The sequence below is a fragment of the Narcine bancroftii genome, chromosome 6, assembly GCF_036971445.1.
Source record: "Narcine bancroftii isolate sNarBan1 chromosome 6, sNarBan1.hap1, whole genome shotgun sequence".
In the NCBI taxonomy this organism is placed as follows: domain Eukaryota; kingdom Metazoa; phylum Chordata; class Chondrichthyes; order Torpediniformes; family Narcinidae; genus Narcine; species Narcine bancroftii.
Window position 1 is genome coordinate 203,240,103 of NC_091474.1, and position 18,611 is coordinate 203,258,713.

Below are 18,611 nucleotides of genomic sequence, written 5' to 3' on the forward strand. Positions count from 1 at the left end.
AGCTGTAAATGTCTGCTTGTAGATCTTATAGGGAAGTTTGATTTATGGGCACAGAACAGACTTATTTTTGCTAGCATTTTATTGGAGGATCACAGAGAAGATTCTTTCTATGGTGTGACTTGTTTCTGACTTGCAGCATTGAAGTCGAGTAAGAACAGATATATCCATTCATTTGAATGAAGTTAACTATGTTGATTGACTAAGTGCTTGTTTTGTTTCTTTACTTTATTGTGCTTAATGTTTTTATATTAATTTATATCTGAAAAGTGTTTCTAATTAAAATAACTACTATTTTTTAAAATTAAAATAACATGAAAAAACATCTAAATTATTTACAACTCTATTATGAATGATCAAATGGCCATGGAGGAGAGGATGGTGGTCAGGATCTGCTATCTGGGATGTTATCACTGGTCTTGGATTGCTCTTATTTCTAGGTTGACTGTGGCCTTAAGCCCTAGTAAATGTTCACGGAAAGTAAGGATATAGGGAAGGAGACCAGATCTAACACTCATCAAACTCATGGCAGCCACCAATTGGGCCCAAAATCAATCAAGTAGATCTTATCACCACATCAAGCTGAATCTTTCTCTCGGACTGGCAGGCTTGCATTATGAGGAGAGGTGGGATAAGCTGAGACTTTTCTCCCTGGAGTGTAGGAGGGGAGGGAAGATCTGATAAAGGCTTATAAGGTTACAAGGGGAGCGATATAGTAAATAGTCATAGTTTTTTTTGTTCCTGTGGTAGGGGAATCTAAAACTAGAATGCCTAGATTAAAAGTGGGAGTGGAAATATTTAAAAGTGAACTGAGGGACTCATTTCTCACACCAAGGGTGATAGTTATATGGAACGAGCTGCTGGAGGAAGTGGTGGAGGTGGGTATAATTATAACCTACAAAATGCATTTAGACAGTTACATGGTCTGGAAGGTTAGAGGGACAAGGACTGAATGTAGACCAGAGGGATCAGCTTGGGTAAACAACATGATCAGCATGGACAAGGGCCTGTTTCAGTACTGTAAGACTTTGTGAATCTGAATCTATATTTCCCTCAGGAATTGTGGAGGAAAAGAATGAACATAAATAACTAAAAGCTGATCACAAGGACTACTTTTAATCAGAAATGTGTGTTGTATTTTAGCTTACGGAGATTGGAATATGGTCAAACTTCAACTGGAATTTATGTTATTTTTGGTCAGGAGGAGATAAAGAACAGACTAAATGAAAGCAAAGTTGTGTAAAAAAAAATGGCACTTGCAAGCTTAAAGTCGATTAAATTGATAAAAATATTCCAAAGGTTAGCCCAAATAATACATTTACTTTCAAAGAAGAATGCAAACATTGGAACACACCCTGCAAATAGGAGCTAGCCTTTCTGAAACAAAGTCAGAAAGGATTCTTATGCACCAATTATAGTGGAATGTGATTTTTTTTCTGGCAAGAAATAAAATGGAAATTTAAAACCTTTCCGAATGGAGGCAAAGTTTGTTTTTTCTGTTAGAAATAACAGGGTATGTGGAATTGGGCCACAATCTAACTGAATGCCAAATAGACCTTGAGGTGGTAAATGATCTTTGTCTGTTCCAACAGATGTGGGTTGGAACCAGAGAAGCTGGGAGAGGACGTATGAGTTTTGTGGGGGCAGAAAGCCTTATTGGGAATTGGATGTGCATCAGTTGGTAACATTCTCAGTCTAATAGCATGCATAAAATAATTAAGTTCACACTCTAACACATTAATTAAAGGAGTGCTATACTGTCAGAAGTGCCACCTTTTGGATGTGCCACTAAAATAAAGTCTTGTCTGCTCTCTCAGATGAAAGATAAAACTTTCTCACACTGTTTTTTAAAAAAAATAGTTATTGTTTGTTTTTAGGCTAACATCAAGATTCTATGGGTACTTTCACAATGTTTAAAAAGCATCTGAACAAGCATTTGATTCACCAAGACATAGAAGACTGTGGACCTAGTGTTAATGGGAAGTTGATTATCAGCATGGATATGCTGGGCCAAAGAGCCTGTTTCTGCACCGTGTAACTCAATGACTGTATTACTGAAACCAATTTGCTGGGCAGAGATTGGTTGTCACTTTGCTAACATTGACTCAGTGACAAAATTTTAGAAATGCTCTATTGCTTTGGGATGTTCTGGAGTGGAAATGAAAGTAATGGATAAATCTAAGACTTTCTATCCTTTTTGATGTGCACATAAGAGAAAGGCAGGCAGCAACAAACAGTCTGCTTTTGTTTTCTTATGCCAGATGCCAGGTTTACGTATCAGGAATTGTGACATGTTTACCTCCTTTGAGCACATTTCTTTGGAGCTGTGCAGTCATGCTCTAAGTGATCTTTAAGTTTTCCAAGGTCAAATATCGTATACTCATATGGGTCATAATGTTTATACTTAAACTTAGGAAATAATGACATAAGTTCAATCATAATTCAACTACCATTCAAATGCAGTTGCAGTCAGGATAAAGTATAAAATTCTTTGTTTAACTAGTGAGTTTTTAGGGTTTGTTTTCCAAGAGTGAAAGATAAATGAGCAACTGTCATAAAGTTCGAAACAACTTTAAATACAATTGCTGAGCCAAAGCTTAAAAGTACAATGTGTATATTCTTAGTTAGCCAAGTGTCTAATTCATAACCTTAAATATACTCTTGTACAGATGACTTATGAGCAATGTGATGTTAATATTTAGCCATTAAATGCATGATTTATGGTGTAAAAACAAGTCTAATTTAATTTTTTCTATTTTCTTCATAGTTTGTTGAAATTATTTTCAACACCCTACCTTATTGTCCTGCCTTAATTGCATGAATTGCATTGTCTGAGTACTGATAAGCTCCCAAAATATTGCTTTTTGATGATCTTGGCAAGATCTTTTCTGTCTGACTACTGTGAAGAAGTGACTGTATCCTCCTAACTTGTTAGTTTTCTGAGCATCCTCTCCATTCAGTGAACATTTCTGCCCCACCCCCCATCAGCTAGATCACTGCAATATCCCTCATAGCACTGCATCTGTCCCTCTGCTTTAAGAGCTGGGCTTTGTGCTGCTGCTTTGACATGGATAGAAGACAAAACACTGAAATGCTGGAGGAACTCAGCTGTTCTCACAGCATCCATAGGAGGTAAAGATATCTTTCCAACTTTTCGGGCTTAAGCCCTTCCTCAAGGTAGTAGTGAAAAAGAAATCTGAGTTAAAGGCTGGGGAATGGAAGAGGGAAGAATGGGTGGAGGAGGTGTACAGACCAACAGAAAAGGGTGTTAATTGGATATGCTAAGAGGAAAGGTGAGAATTGATTTTTGGCTCAGTGAAAAGAGACGGGGAAAGGGGAAGAGAGAGCTCAAGGAAAGGAGGTATGAGGAAGAAGGTGGGAGTGGGGGGGTTTAGAAGATTTTGAGGTTTGTGATAATGAAAGGACTGACATCAATAAAGTAATAAGCAAAGTGAGTTGCCAGTTTGCTTCTATCTCGCCCTTCTGCCCAAGACCAATTAGGCCACATAATATCAGGAAAGGTAGGCAGGAAAGACATCTCTGAATAAAAGGCGACATCTCTGAATAAAAGGCAACTTCTGTGGTGTTGATGAACAAACAGTTGTAACAATTTATTGATCTACTAAACATTCAGATAATAAAGGGCAAATAACCAATGATATATCGTGGGAAGCATGAAATAACAGGCATTGTAAAAATATAAAGTTGCAAAGAGCATAGCAGGTTAAAAATGAGATCACAAGCCAAGATGCAGGTATGCCCACACAATTTGAAAGCAGTGTATTATGGTTTTCCATGGAAGGGTAAACTATAGATGAGTCAATAACCTCCCTCATTTATACTTACCTTAGATATCTTCGTCAACAACATGCTGGAGATGAGGCTTCTGATTAAGAAAGCACAAGAATTGGCAAGTTGTTGCAAGCTTTGCTGTGTACAACTAACAGCAAAGCACCAACAGATGAGACCGAAAACAAAATGCAAATATCGCTGAATCCCGGAAATGGAAGAAAATCCAAGGAACGCAATTTCCCAACAGGATTCCTATCCCATCATCAAAAATCTATTTTACAGGAAGGATATAAACAGTATAGAGATAGTGCAGAGGAGGTTTACGAGAATATTGCCGGGAATTCAGGGTTTGAGTTACAGGGAACGATTGAGCAGGCTGGGACTTTATTCTCTGGAGCATAGAAGATTGAGGGATGATTTGAAAGAGGTTTTCAAAATTATAAGGGGGCAGACAGAGTCAAGTTGGTAGGCTTTTTCCACTGAGAGTGGGGGATATTCAAACAAGAGGGCATGGATTGAGAGTTTAAGGGAAACATAAGGGGAAATTTCTTCATGCAAAGGGTGGTGGGGGTATGGAATGAACTTCTGGCAGGGGTGATAGAAGCAAGATCATGTTAATATTCAAGGATAGGTTGGATAGGTATATGGACGGGAGAGGTGTGGAGGGGTATGGGCTAAATGCGGGTCAGTGGGATTAGGTGGGAGATGATGTTCGGTACAGACTAGTAGGGATAAACTGGCCCATTTCTGTGCTGTAAATGGTTATATGGAATTCAGATGGATACCATAAATTCTTATTTTAGTACATTAGGCCTATTTTCTCAGCCACTACACCAAAGGTTTGTTGGATAACAATTGTTGTAATGGTAAATATTTGCTGCTAAAAGGAAAAACAAAATTTGAGAGTGAATTATACTCATATTCATTGCATGACAAATTCCATCATTCTTTATCTTGAATATAATGGTTTTGTTATTGTTAGCGTGAAGAGGAGAACAGCAGTTTTATTCATGTGATGCTGTCAGTGCTCCCAGGTCATGTGTGCTTTAAACATCCTGAACAGAGGAGTGGAGAAAATAGTCATTCCAAAGTGAGAAATTAGAAATTTTTGAAGAGTTATATGGAATTTGCAGTTAAAATGGAGTAGCAGTGGAGGTGAATATGTTGTTGATATTGGAGTCTTGAGAAGGGAGAACAAACAGATTTGTAGTTGCCTCATGTTTCACATGCTTCTACGTGCAGGTAATGGGACAATATTTTAAATTTAAATTTAGACCTACAGCATAATAACAGGTCCTTTCAGCCCATGAGCCAGTGCTGCCCAATTACACCCAATTGACCTACAACCCCTGGTACCTTTTGAAGAGTGGAAGGAAACCGGAACCCAAAGGGAAACCCAAGCAGACACGGAGAGACCGTACAAAATATAAAAAACAAAGAATTTGGACTCGATTTGGATGGAGTACAAAAAAGATTTGTTATGATAGCCCTAGCTGTAGCAAAAAAATGTATTATGTCAACCTGGAAATTAGAAAATAACTTGAGAATACAACAATGGTATATAGAAATGAATAAATGTATTCCATTAGAAAAAAATAACATATAATTTAAGAAATAACATTACAATATTTGAACAAATATGGGACCCATACATGAAACACAATAGAGTAAACCTACCATGGACATCTACCACCTAAAATGACAGAAGGAGAAGATAATGAAAAGAACTGACTCAGTGGAATTTATTTTTATTGAGTGACAGCATTGTTTAACGGGTTTAATGTATCTTATATTCTGAACTTTAAATAAATGGGAGGGGAGGTGAAGGAGGGAGGGAGGGGAGGATGGAAGGGGGAGAAAATGACACTGTATATATTTAAGAAGGAAAATGTATGTATCTTGATCAATGTGGTTTATAGTGTGGAAAATAAAAAAAATAAAAATAAATAAAAAATAAATAGATATTTAAAAAAAGAGACCGTACAAACTCCTTATAGACAGTGTGGGATTCAAACCATGTCCCAATTCCTGGTGCTGAAACAGCATTACGCTAACTGCTACCCCAACCGTGCCACCCCACTTTAGTGATGTAAATTACATCACATCATTGTACAAAAATATTTTGATTGTCTTTTATACTTCTATAGTGTATGTGGAACATCAAATGTAATACTGTGGCCTCTGAGTCAGCACCTTCTGTGGCACTGAATTATCTTATGACACCCACTGTCTTCTATCTCACCTGACTCTCGTTGGAGTGGCTCCACAGGGTCCCATCAGCCTTGCTGCACCTCCTGCCTGAAGCTGGTTGATATTCATGCAATTGCAGCAGCGTGCAGGTCACACATAACAGATCAGCCGAGACAGCAGGGTCAATGTGAACTGTGCCACTCTAATTTATCCTCGCAGACTTGTTAAGGAGTCAGGTGAAGCTGAGCAAGGCTGAAAGTGATCTTGACCAATGGCTGGACATCTCATGTGGGCTTTCAAGAAGGCTGGAGATTACTCTGAACATCTCTGTTTATTGTGGACTAGCCCAATGTGTTCTAATCCGAGTCCGACAGAAGAGATAACCAACTGCAGACCATTCCTGTGTGTTGACACACCACTTAAGACTGCCATCTACCTTCTCCATTGTGCATAAATCCAAACAGATGGAGATACCAGAAACTGCAGGTGCTGCAATCTGGAGATAAAAAAAGAAGAGCAATTTGCTGGAGGTACTCCAAAGTTAAACCTCTTCATTAAGGCTGATTATGAAGAGGGTGAGCCAGCCAATATAAAGAGAGGATGGGAGTCATGAGACACTGGGGCATTAGGGAAGCAGAAAGGGTGAAGAATGATGAACAGATGGTGTCATGTGGGAGAGGACAAGGAGTGGAGTTGGAAGGCTGAAATGGATGATTGATAAATGCCACAAAAGAGAGAAAAATTATAGGACAGATATAACAAGGTGGGTTAGAGGAGGTTGAGGGTGGAAGTGGGTGGTGGAAAATGATAAATGTGAACAATGACTACCAGTACTGGAATCTGAGAAATGGAGGTTGATAATGGTTATAATGGGAACCATAGAGGAGAGATGATGGACAGATAGGACCAATGGAACCAGAGGGGGAGGAAATGTACGGTGTGAATTGTTGGGTAGAGGTGGATGAAACACGGTTGGGGAGTCAGGGCCAATGGAAGGCTTGAGCCGTATAGGGTTAAAAAAGTTATGGGGAGAGGAGCGGAGATGAATTTGGAGAGAGGGAGGGGAACATAAGATGAAATTGATAAATTTAATGTTCATAAAGTGTGCAAGTGAAATATGAGCTTTTGTTCCTCGAGTTTCTATTGGGCCTCACTCTCACAGTGGAGAAGGTCAAGAATGGACAGGTGAGTGTGGGATTTAGAAGAGGATTCGAAATCAAATGCAATCAGGAGTTTGTGATGGCTATTGCTTATGAGCTCTGCAAAAGAGTCTGTAAGTCTCCACTAGGTCTCACCAATGTAGAAGGGAAAGTGCATTGGGAGTACGAATGCAATAGACAAGTTTGGATAAGGTACATGTGATTCTTTGCCTCCAGCTGAAAAGGATAATGATGACGAAGGTGTAATTGTTGCACCTCCTTAGATTGCAGGGAAGCTGCTGGTGGTCCCAGAGAGATGGATAGGAAGGGATGAATGAACAAGGGAGTGATGGAGGGAATGATCCCTGTGAAAGAGAGCATGCAGGAGTACAAGTCCAGAAATTATGGAAATGTAGGCGACAACTCCAGCCACTACAACAAAGGGAAGCCATGTTCCCTGAAGCAGTATCATCTCCTCCAGGTGACTCGAACTCAAAGTACAGTCCACTGCTGCTGAACATCCTTGTTAGTGAAAGCAATTATATAGGATATTCTTGCTCTAACTGAATAGTTGATGTATGTTATTAAATAGACCAAATTAAAAGTTTAGAGACTTGGCATGACACCTAACAAAAGAGTGGTACAATCCAGGAAAGCATAAGAGAAATTAATAATTTCTTCCTATCCATCTCTCTGGGACCACCAGCAGCTTCCCTGCAATCTAAGGAGGTGCAACAATTACATCCTTGGTCATCATTATCCTTTTCTGCTGAGGCAAAGAATCATATGCACCTTATCCAAACTTGTCTATTGCATTCGTACTCCCAAAGCAGTTTCCCTTCTACATTGGTGATTCCTAGTGGAGACTTATTGTTTCATTACAACTTTTAGAATGCATAAACATGCTGGAGAAACACAGCAGGTTAGACACCATCCATAGAAAGTAAAAAACATTCAATGTTTTGGGCCTGAGCCCTTCTTCAAGAATGCCAAAAATTGGGCTGATGAATATGAGCATCATTGCTAAGGTCTGAAACTTAGGCTGCTTATTGCTTTCTATGGATGCTGCCTGACCTGCTGTGTTTCTCCAGCACTCATGTGTACTGCACCAGAGCCCAGCATCAACAGATTTCTTGTTTACCTTCATTACAACTTTTAATTAATTTTCATTTCCCTGGTGTGATTTAAATGTGTGCTGCTAGATTACTGTTTTTGCACAGTGAAAGTAAACCAGGAAATTATAGTTCGGTGAGCCTGTCATCAGTAGCAGGTAAATTATTGGAGAATCTTCTGACAGATTGGATTTACAAGTATTTGGACAGCCAAGGGCTGATTAAGGATATAGTCGGCAGGCTTTGTGTGTGGTAGGTCATGTTTAATGAATCTTAGAGCTTTTCAAGGAGGTCACCAAGAAAGTACATGAAGGAAAGGCTGTGGATGTTGTCTACATGGACCTTTGACAAGTCCCATGTAGGAGGTTAGTTCAGAAGGTTCAGACACACTAGGTATTCATGGAGAGGTTGTAAACTGGATTCGAAATTGGCTGAATGGGAGAAGACGGAGAGTGGTAGTGGATGATTGCTTCTCAGAGCGGAAGCCTGTGATTAATGGTGTGCTCAGGGATCAGTGCTGGGACCATAGTTGTTTGTTGTCTATATCAATGATCTGGATGATAATGTGGTAGATTGGATCAGCAAGTTTGCAGATGACACCAAGATTGGAAGCATTGTGGACAGCGATTGAGGCTTTCAAAGCTTGCAGAAGGATCTAGACCAACTGGAAAAATAGAGCAGAAAGTGGCAGATGAAATTTAATGCAGACAAGTGTGAGGTGTTGCATTCTGGTAGGACATACATAGCAAATGGTAGGGCACTGAGGAGTGTAGAGGAACAAAGGGATCTGGGAATACAGATGCATAATTCCTGAAAGTGGTGTCACAGGTAGACAGGGTTGTAAAGAAAGCTTTTGGTATTTTGGCCTTCATAAATCAAAGTATTGAATATAGGAGTTGGGATGTTACAGTGAGGTTGTATAAGACATTGGTGAGGCCATATTTGGAGTATTGTTTGCAGTTCTGGTTGCCAATCTACAGGAAGGATATCAGTAAGAAAGAAATAGTACAGAGATTTATTAGAATGTTACTGGGTCTTCAGGAATTGAGTTACAGGGAAAGATTAAATAGGTTAGGACCTTATCCCTTGGAATGTAGAAAAATGAAGGGAAATTTGACGGAGGGTTACAAAATTATGAGGTTTAGACAGAGTAAATTTGAGTAGACACTTTACATTTAGATGAGGAGAAATAAATACAACAGGATATGGCTTTAGGGTGAAAGGGGTTTTGGGGAAACATAAAGGGGAACTTCACTCAGAGAGTGGTGGGAGTGTGGAACAAGCTTCTACCTGACGTGGTAACTGCAGGCTCACTCTTAAATTTTAAGAATAAATTGGATAGTACAGGTACATGGATGGGAGAGGTCTGGAGGGTTATGGAATGGGTGCAGATCAGTGGGCTAGTGGAACGATGTTTTGGCACAGACTAGAAGGGCTGAATGGCCTATTTTCTGTGCTGTAGTGTTCTGAGGTACCATATTAATATACCAATATACACCTGACAACATTCTGCAGAGGGGGGAGAGGTATCTGATAGGGAAGTTGAGGCTGCTGGGTCTAAACACCTCCCTTTGCAATTGGATTCTTGACTTCCTTTCAGGGAGACCTCAGGTAGCTGGACTGGAAACAGCACTTCCAAGACCATCACACTGAGCACTGGGCCTCCCGTCGCCATGGCTGCATACTTAGTTCACTGATGTTCACTCTGCTGGATTATGACTGTACAGCATATCACAGCACAAACCACATCATCAAGTTGTGGTAGGCCTTATTAGTAAGAATATTGAGTCAGCAAACAGAGATGAGGTGCAGAGCCAACAACCTGTGTCTGTACATAAATAAAACAAAAGAGATGGTTGTCAACTTCAAGAGGACCCAGGGGGATTACACTCCACTGACCATTGATGGCTCTACCGTTGAGGTCATCAAAAGTATCAAAGTCTTTGTTGTGCTCTTGGTGGAGAATCTCACCTGGTCCCTTAACATCAGTTCCATAGCCACAAAAGCTCAGCAGCACCTCTACTTCCTGTGAAGGTTGAGGAAAATTAATCTCCCACCCTCCATCCTCACTACATTCCACAGAGGACGTATTGAGAGCATCCTGCACCGTAGGACCCTGCAGAGCATAGTGAATTGAGCGGAAAGATCATTGGGGCTCACTTCCTTCCATGAAGGACATCTACAGAACACAATGCACGTGGAAAGCAATAAACATTGTGAAGGACTTCTCACACCCCCCCCCCCCATCTAAACTTTTCTCCCTTCTACCATATAATAGGATGTATCATAACACTCAGGCCCTTACGTCCAGATTGGGCAACAGTGTTTTCCCTCAAGCCATCAGGCTCCTGAATTCCAAAACAATGTGATGTCTAGTTCCCGGGAAAATGCCATCAGAAGAGCAAGGATGATGTTTACTTCATGCATAGATCTGTAGACATGGTGACAGTCATTTTGTATACATCAAGTAGCCACAAATAGCAATGAGATGAATAATCTATGTGTTTCTTTGTGATAATGGTTTTAACAGAAGAGATGTTTCCTGCGTGCTAAACTTTCCGATCATCTGACTTAGTGGCAAAAGTATTACCTATTCAGCTGGACTGACACACATGTCGATCCATGGTTTCTACTTCAATCAGTGTAGACTTTAACGTTCATATTTGAAAATATTTTTCTTTATATATGTGATGATCTGCAAAAGCATGAGAAAAAAAATCATCTTCCAGCAAAAGAAATATTCTGTTAACTGAGATCTAAAATTAAACATCTGCTTTTGAAGTTGATTTTTTGAAATGCAGTTTCATTGTTAAGTTAATACAATTTAACAATTCACACATGGCAAGTACAGTCCAGATGGTTTTAATCCAAAATTCCTGATATCCCAATGTAATTTTTTATTCGATACCTATTTTTAAAAGTCGTGCAACAGATTTTTAACTGCAGCAATTAAATTATAATTGAAACAAAGTTAAAAGTGATGTATTTTGGGAGGTCTAACACAATGAAGGGTGGAATCACGGGGTGTTGTAGAGCAGAGGGATCTAGGAATATAGGTGCAGAGTATCTTGAAAGTGGCATCCAAGGTAGATAACATTGTCAAAAATACTATCAGCACATTGGCGATCAGTTACAGTATTGTATAAGGAAGTTGGGAGGTCATGTTGCAGTTGTATAAGATGTTGATGAGGCCTGATTTGGAGTATTGTATTCAGTTTTGGTCACCATGCAATAGGAAAGATGGAGAGAGGTTTTTGAGAATGTTGCCAGGTTTTGGGGGCCTGAGCTCCAGGCAGAAGTTGAACAGGCTAGGGGTTATCCCCTGGAGTGCAGGAGGATGAGGAGTGATCTCATAGAGGTGTACAAAATCATGTGATGAATAGTTTGGGTGAACGCTAGGGACTTTTCCCCGAGTTGGGGAATAGTAACCCAGTGATTCTCAACGTTTTTCTTTCCACTCACATATCACTTTAAATATTTCCTATGCCTTAGGTGCTCTGTGATTGGTAAGAGATTGCTTAAGGAGGTATGTGGGTGGAAAGAAAAAGTTTGAAAACCACTGTTTTAATCATACCAAATTGACTCGTTATGTGCATGGTTTCATAAGTCCAAAGGAAATGGGACCATGACAATTTTTCTCAAGCAAAATATTTCTAACAATTGAGTCCAGAGCAATGATTCTTAACCTTCCCTTCTGACTCTCATATCACCTTAAGCTATCCTTTACTAATCACAGAACAATGATAGCATAGGGATTACTTTAAGTGCTGTGAGTGGAATGAAAAAGGTTGAGAATCACTGAGGTAACCAGAAGGCATAGATTTATAGTGAGGGGGAGAGATTTAATAGGAACCTGAGGGGTACTTTTTTTACACAGAGCATGGAATGGGCTGTCAGAGGATATGGTTATGGCCAGTTCTATTGCCTTAACATTTGGATGGATACAGGATTGGATCGGTTTAGAGCAGTGGTTTTCAAACTGCCCCCTAAACTTGCATTCCACCTTAATCAATCCCTATGCCACAAGTACTCTGTGATTAGTAAGGGATTGCTTAAAGTGGGTTTGTGAGTGGAAAGAAAAAGGTTTGAAAACCTCTCTTGATTGTAACTAATTGACTTGTTATGTGCATGGTTTCATAACTCCAAAGGAAATGGGCCAATGACAATTTTTATCAAGTAAAATATTTCAGTAACAGACCAGTGCTTCTCAACCTACTCTTCCCACTCACATCCCACTTTAAGCAATCCTTTACTAATCACAGAGCATTTATGGCATAATGATTTTTTAAGGTGGAATGTGAATTTGGGGGGTCAGTTTGAAAACCACTGGTTTAGGGGGAAATGGGACAAACATAGGCAGGTAGGATTAAAGCAAATGAGGCTTTTTGGTCAATATGGGTAAGTTGACCCAAAGGGCTTGTTTCCATGCTGTATGGACTCTGTGACTAAATCACATTTTGTAAAGGTGAATGTAGAAATAATACAAAAATGTTGATAGAGAGGATAGATTGTCCCACCTTTTTTTTAAACCTTGCTTGTTCCTTTGTTATTACAGTTCCTTTCTCCCCACAAGACTGTCTCCACATATCTTTCATCCTCTGTGGTCATCTCTGGGACAAACCAGTCAGGTTTATTAACCATATAACCATATACAGCACAGAACAGGCCAGTTTGGCCCTACTGGTCCATGCTGGAACAAATCCCCACCCTCCTAGTCCCACTGACCAGCACCTGGTCCATACCCCTCCAATCCTCTCCCCTCCATGTAATTATCTAGTCTTTCCTTAAATGTAAATAACGTTCCTGCTTCAACCACCTCCGCCGGAAGCTTATTCCACATCCCAACCACCCTTTGCATGAATAAATTTCCCCTCACGTTCCCCTTATAATTTTCCCCTTTCAATCTCAAACCATGACCTCTGGTTTGAATGTCCCCCACTCTTAATTTTAAAAGCCTATCCACGTTGACTCTCTCTGTCCCTTTTAAAATCTTGAACACCTCCATCAAATCCCCCCTCAATATCCAGAGAAAAAAGCCCCAGGCTGCTCAACCTTTCTCTGTAACTCAAACCCTGACATCCTGTCAACATTCTCGTGAACCTTCTCTGTACCCTCTCTGTTTTGTTTATATCCTACCTATAATTTGGTGTCCAAAACTGCACATAGTATTCCAAACTTGGCCTCACCAATGCTTTGCACAATTTCATCATAACATTCCAACTCTTGAATTCAATACTCCGATTTATGAAGGCCAACATTCCAAATGCCTTCTTCACCACTCTATCTACCTGAGTATCAGCTTTGAGGGTACTATTTACCATAACTCCTAAATCCCTTTGTTGCTCTGCACTCCTCAATTGTATCATTTGAAGTAAAGAAAAGTAGTGGGGAGGTCATGAATCATTTAAGGATAACCGAGGAGGTAGTGATGGCAGTGTTAAAAAAGATAAAGGTGGACAAATCTCCGGGTCCGGAGATATACCATTCAATGTATATACCATTGAATATACCATTCAATGTATATGACCTATTTAGATTTGCCTTTCCAAAATGCAACACTTCACACTTATCCATATTAAATTCCATCAGCCATTTCTCAGCCCACTCCTCTAGCTTTCCTATATCTTTTTTTAAGCTACAGTAATCTTCTTCACTGTCCACAATACCACCAATCTTTGTATCATCTGCAAACTTACTTATCCAATTCACCACACCTTCTTCCAGATCGTTAATATATATAACAAACAATAGTGGACCCAGGACCGATCCCTGAGGAACTCCACTAGTCACCGGCCTCCAATTTGACAAATAATTTTCTACCACTACTCTCTGACACCTCCCATCCAACCATTGCTGAATCCATTTCACTACCTCCTTATTTATACCTAATGCCTCCACCTTTTTATCTAACCTCCTGTGGGGAACTTTGTCAAAAGCTTTACTAAAGTCTAAATAGACAACATCCACAGCCTTCCCTTCATCAATCTTTTTCGTAGCCCCCTCGAAAAACTCTATAAGGTTTGTTAAGCATGATCTACCCCTGACAAAACCATGCTGACTATTACCTATCAATCCCTGTTCTTCCAAATATTTGTAAATGCCATCCCTCAGAACACTTTCCATCAATTTACCCACCACACACCTCAGATTTACAGGTCTATAATCTCCAGGCTTACATTTGGACCCTTTCTTAAACAGCGGAACAACATGAGCCACCCTCTAATCCTCTGGCACTACCCCCGTGACCAGTGACATCATAAATATCTCTGTTAATGGCCCCACTATCTGTACACTAGCCTCCCTGAGTGTCCTTGGGAATACTTTGTCCGGACCTGGAGATTTGTCCATCTTCATCTTTTTTTAACACTGCCATCACTACCTCCTCGGTTATCCTTAAATAATTCATGACCTCCCCACTATTTTTCTTTACTTCAACTGGTACAATATTTTTTTCCATAGTGAATACCGAGGAAAGGAAATCATTTGAAATTTCCCCCATCTCCTCTGACTTCTCACTCAGCCTACCCTCCCTATCTACAAGGGGTCCAATTTTATCCCTCACTAATCTTTTACTTTTAATGTACCTATAGAAACCCTTTGGATTTATTCTTACTCTGCCTGCCACAGCCTCTTCGTGCCTCTTTTTGGCCTTTCTCATTTCTTTCTTAAGATTTTTTCTCCACTCCTTGTAGTCCTCTTTCAATTTCCCATCATCCTGCTGTTTATACCTCTTGTATACCTCCCTCTTTCTCCTAACCAAATTTCTAATATTCCTCGAAAACCAAGGTTCCCTATGACTTCCAGCCTTTCCTTTGATCCTCACTGGGACATATCTACTCTGTACTCTCAAAATTTCTTCTTTGAATATTCTCCATTTTTAATTTACATCCTTTCCTAAAAAAAAATCATGTCCCACTCAATATTCCCCAAATCCATTCTTATTCCTTCGAAACTACCCTAAAACTAATAGAGTTGTGATCACTAGACCCAATTTTTTCTACAAGATTAACCTCAGACACCTGACCTATCTCTTTCCCTTACAAGAGATCCAGTATTACACCGTCCCCAGTCAGTTCCTCTACGTATTGATTAAGAAAACTATCTTGTACACATTTGACAAACTCTAGCCCATCCAGCCCTCTTACTGTATGGGTATCCCAATCAATGTGAGGGAAGTTAAAATCTCCCATGATCACTAGCTTATGTTTATTATAAATAAATGCTATCTCCTTACAAATTTGTTCCTCTCCTTACAAATTTGTTCCTCCAATTTTCTTGGCCCATTTGGTGGTCTATAATACACTCCTATTAGTGCCCTCATGCCTCCTCCACCCCTCAATTCCACCCAAACAGCCTCACTGGACGATCCCTCCAAACCATACTGCCACCTCACGGCAGTAATGTCCTCCTTTACAAGCAGAGCAACTCCTCCCCGTTTTTTAACCCCTGTTCTATCACATCTAAAACATTTGTATTCTGGAATATTTAGTTGCCAGTCCTGTCCCTCCTGTAACCAGGTCTCACTAATTGCCACAACATCATGATTCCAAGTGCCAATCCAAGCTCTAAGCTCATTTACCTTGTTCACTATGCTTCTTGCATTAAAGTACATGCATTTCAGAGAATGACCCTCACATATATTCCCTTTTCTATCTTTTACCTTAACCTCCATCCTTCCTTTGTTATCTTTATCATTCTTAACTAGGTGGCCATGCACCCTAGACACAGCTCACAAACTCTGCTCCCCACCCCCCTGCCAAACTAGTTTAACCCTCCTCCACAGCTCTAGCAAATCTGCTTGCCAGGATATTGATCCCCCCCTCCAGTTCAAATGGAGTCTGTCCCTTTTGTACAGGTCCAACCTTCCCCAGAAGAGATCCCAATGATCCAAAAATCTTATCCCCACCCCCCTGCACCAACTCTCTAGCCACGCATTCATCCTCCACATCCTCCTATTACTACCCTCTCTAGCGCGTGGCACCAACAGCAATCCAGAGATTACTACCTTAGAGGTCCTGTTTTTTAACTTCCTGCCTAATTCTATGTATTCCTGTTTCAGGACCTCATCCCCACTTCTAACTAAGTCATTGGTCCTCACATGGACCACGACTTCTGGCTGCTCACCTTCCCCTTGCAGAATTCTGTGAACTCGATCAGAGACATCCCTGACCCTAGCACCAAGGAGGCAACAGACCAACCTGGATCCCCGATCTCATCCAACAAACCTCCTATCTGTCCCTCTGACAAGTGAGTTCCCAACCACAATTACCCTGTTCTTATCCCTCCTTCCCTTCTGAGCCTCAGGGGCAGCCCCTGTGCCAGAGACCTGACCCCCACGACTCGTCCCTGATAGGCTGTTCCCCCCAGCAGTATCCAATGCTGAATGCACGTTGGTGAGGGGCACTTCTACAGGGGTACTCTGCACTGGCACTCTCCCTCCTTTCCTCACAGTCACCCAATTCCCTGACTCCTGCCTTCTAGGGGTGACTGTCTCCCTGTAACTCTTCTCTATCACTACCTCTGCTTCCTTTACTTCCCTCAGTTCATCCAATTGCAACTCAAGCTCCCCAACACGGTCACTCATGAATTGCAATTGGATGCACCTTTTGCAGGTGTAGTCGTAAAACAATTTGCTGGAGGGTCAAGCAGCATCAATGAGAGAGTAACAGTCAACATTTCGGATCAGAAGTCTTCATCAAGACTTCATGTTCATTCAGAGATGTAGCAGAAGACTTTGCAATCCAATGCCATCACCCTCCTTTTTCTGGGTTGAGACTAGCATTGCATATCTATGGTTCTATGGAGTTTGATAGCTCCAGTTAGATTCTTGTTAAAGGAAGAACAGACCTGGAACAGAAGCCAACAAACTTTGAATGTGTATTTTATCCCTCAATCTCTTCCTCTAGCTGTTGTTACTGTGCACTTAACATCAGCCATTAAATAATAATATTGACATTCTTTGCTCTGTTTTGATGGCAAATTTAGGAAGATCATAGGTAGTTTTACATTACTCAGAAATTCAAATGCTAGTAAAACTGCCTTAATATTTAGTTATAAAGGCACAGCTGCAATATCCTGTTCAGTTCCGGGCCAACTAATGTTCTCAACTCTAAAACTTACATTCTAATCAGCAGTCTGCTTGTAATATTACACAAGGGAGTCTAACATATATCCTTACCTAACAGATATCACAGGGAGCCAAAGAATGGATACACTGTACATCTGTAAAATATCTCTGGTATAAAACATATCTCTGTAACTCTACTCAAAGTTTCACCTAACTTTTAGAATAAGATTGCTTTCAGCACTAATGTTTTAGAAACAAGCTCAAGGTAGCTGTCCACAGTATTTATTTTGGAAGTGCAAACAGACACCTTGAATGTTGCTTATATCAAGTAAATTCACAAATGGGTTAGATTGGGGGGGCGTGGCAAGATGGCGTAGGGAGCGGACGTGCATTCCCGGTCTCCCCCAGGCAGTTATATAAATACCCGTTTTAAGAATATTTCTTTTCTGTTAAAAGTCTTTGTTTTGTTTATCAATTGTTTTTAGTTTAAAATGGCAACAAAGATTAAGGAAAATAGAGTTTAAATACAGAACAAAACTACACTCTCCGACTTTGGAAGAAACTCGGCCTACTTGCCCAGACAGAACCACGGAGTCAAGGCTGGAATTTTCTTAAGAACGGAGCTCATTAATTGGACTGTCGGATAAGCTGGCCTTGGACACCCCTCTGAAAGATGTTTAAAATGGCAACAAAGATTAAGGAAAATAGAGTTCAAATACAGAACAAAACTACACTCTCCGACTTTGGAAGAAACTCGGCCTACTTGCCCAGACAGAACCACGGAGTCAAGGCTGGAATTTTCTTAAGAACGGAGCTCATTAATTGGACTGTCGGATAAGCTGGCCTTGGACACCCCTCTGAAAGATGGTGATGAATATTGATTTGAAATGTTTTATGAAGATAAATTGCAGTAATTGGCATTGGTTGCCCGTGAGTTTTAAAAATCCAGATAACATTAAAGTTTATTAGTGATTTTTTTTGGATGGAATATCGGAAGGATGAATTTATTATCTATAAATACAGAACAAAATTACATTCTTTGACTTTGGAAGAAATTTGACCTATTTGCCCAGACAGAGTCGGAGTTGGTGCTGGAATTTTCTCAAGAACAGAACTTATTAAAGTTGATTTCGGACTCCTTTTTGAAAGATGGCGACAAATGTTGATTTGAAATATTTGAAATATTTTCTGAAGATAAACATATATATGGAACTCCTTGACCTGCAATAAGGTTTATCAGTGATTTTTTTTTGGATGGAATATTGGAAGAGTGAATTTATTATCTGTGAGTATGCATACATTGCAAACAGATTT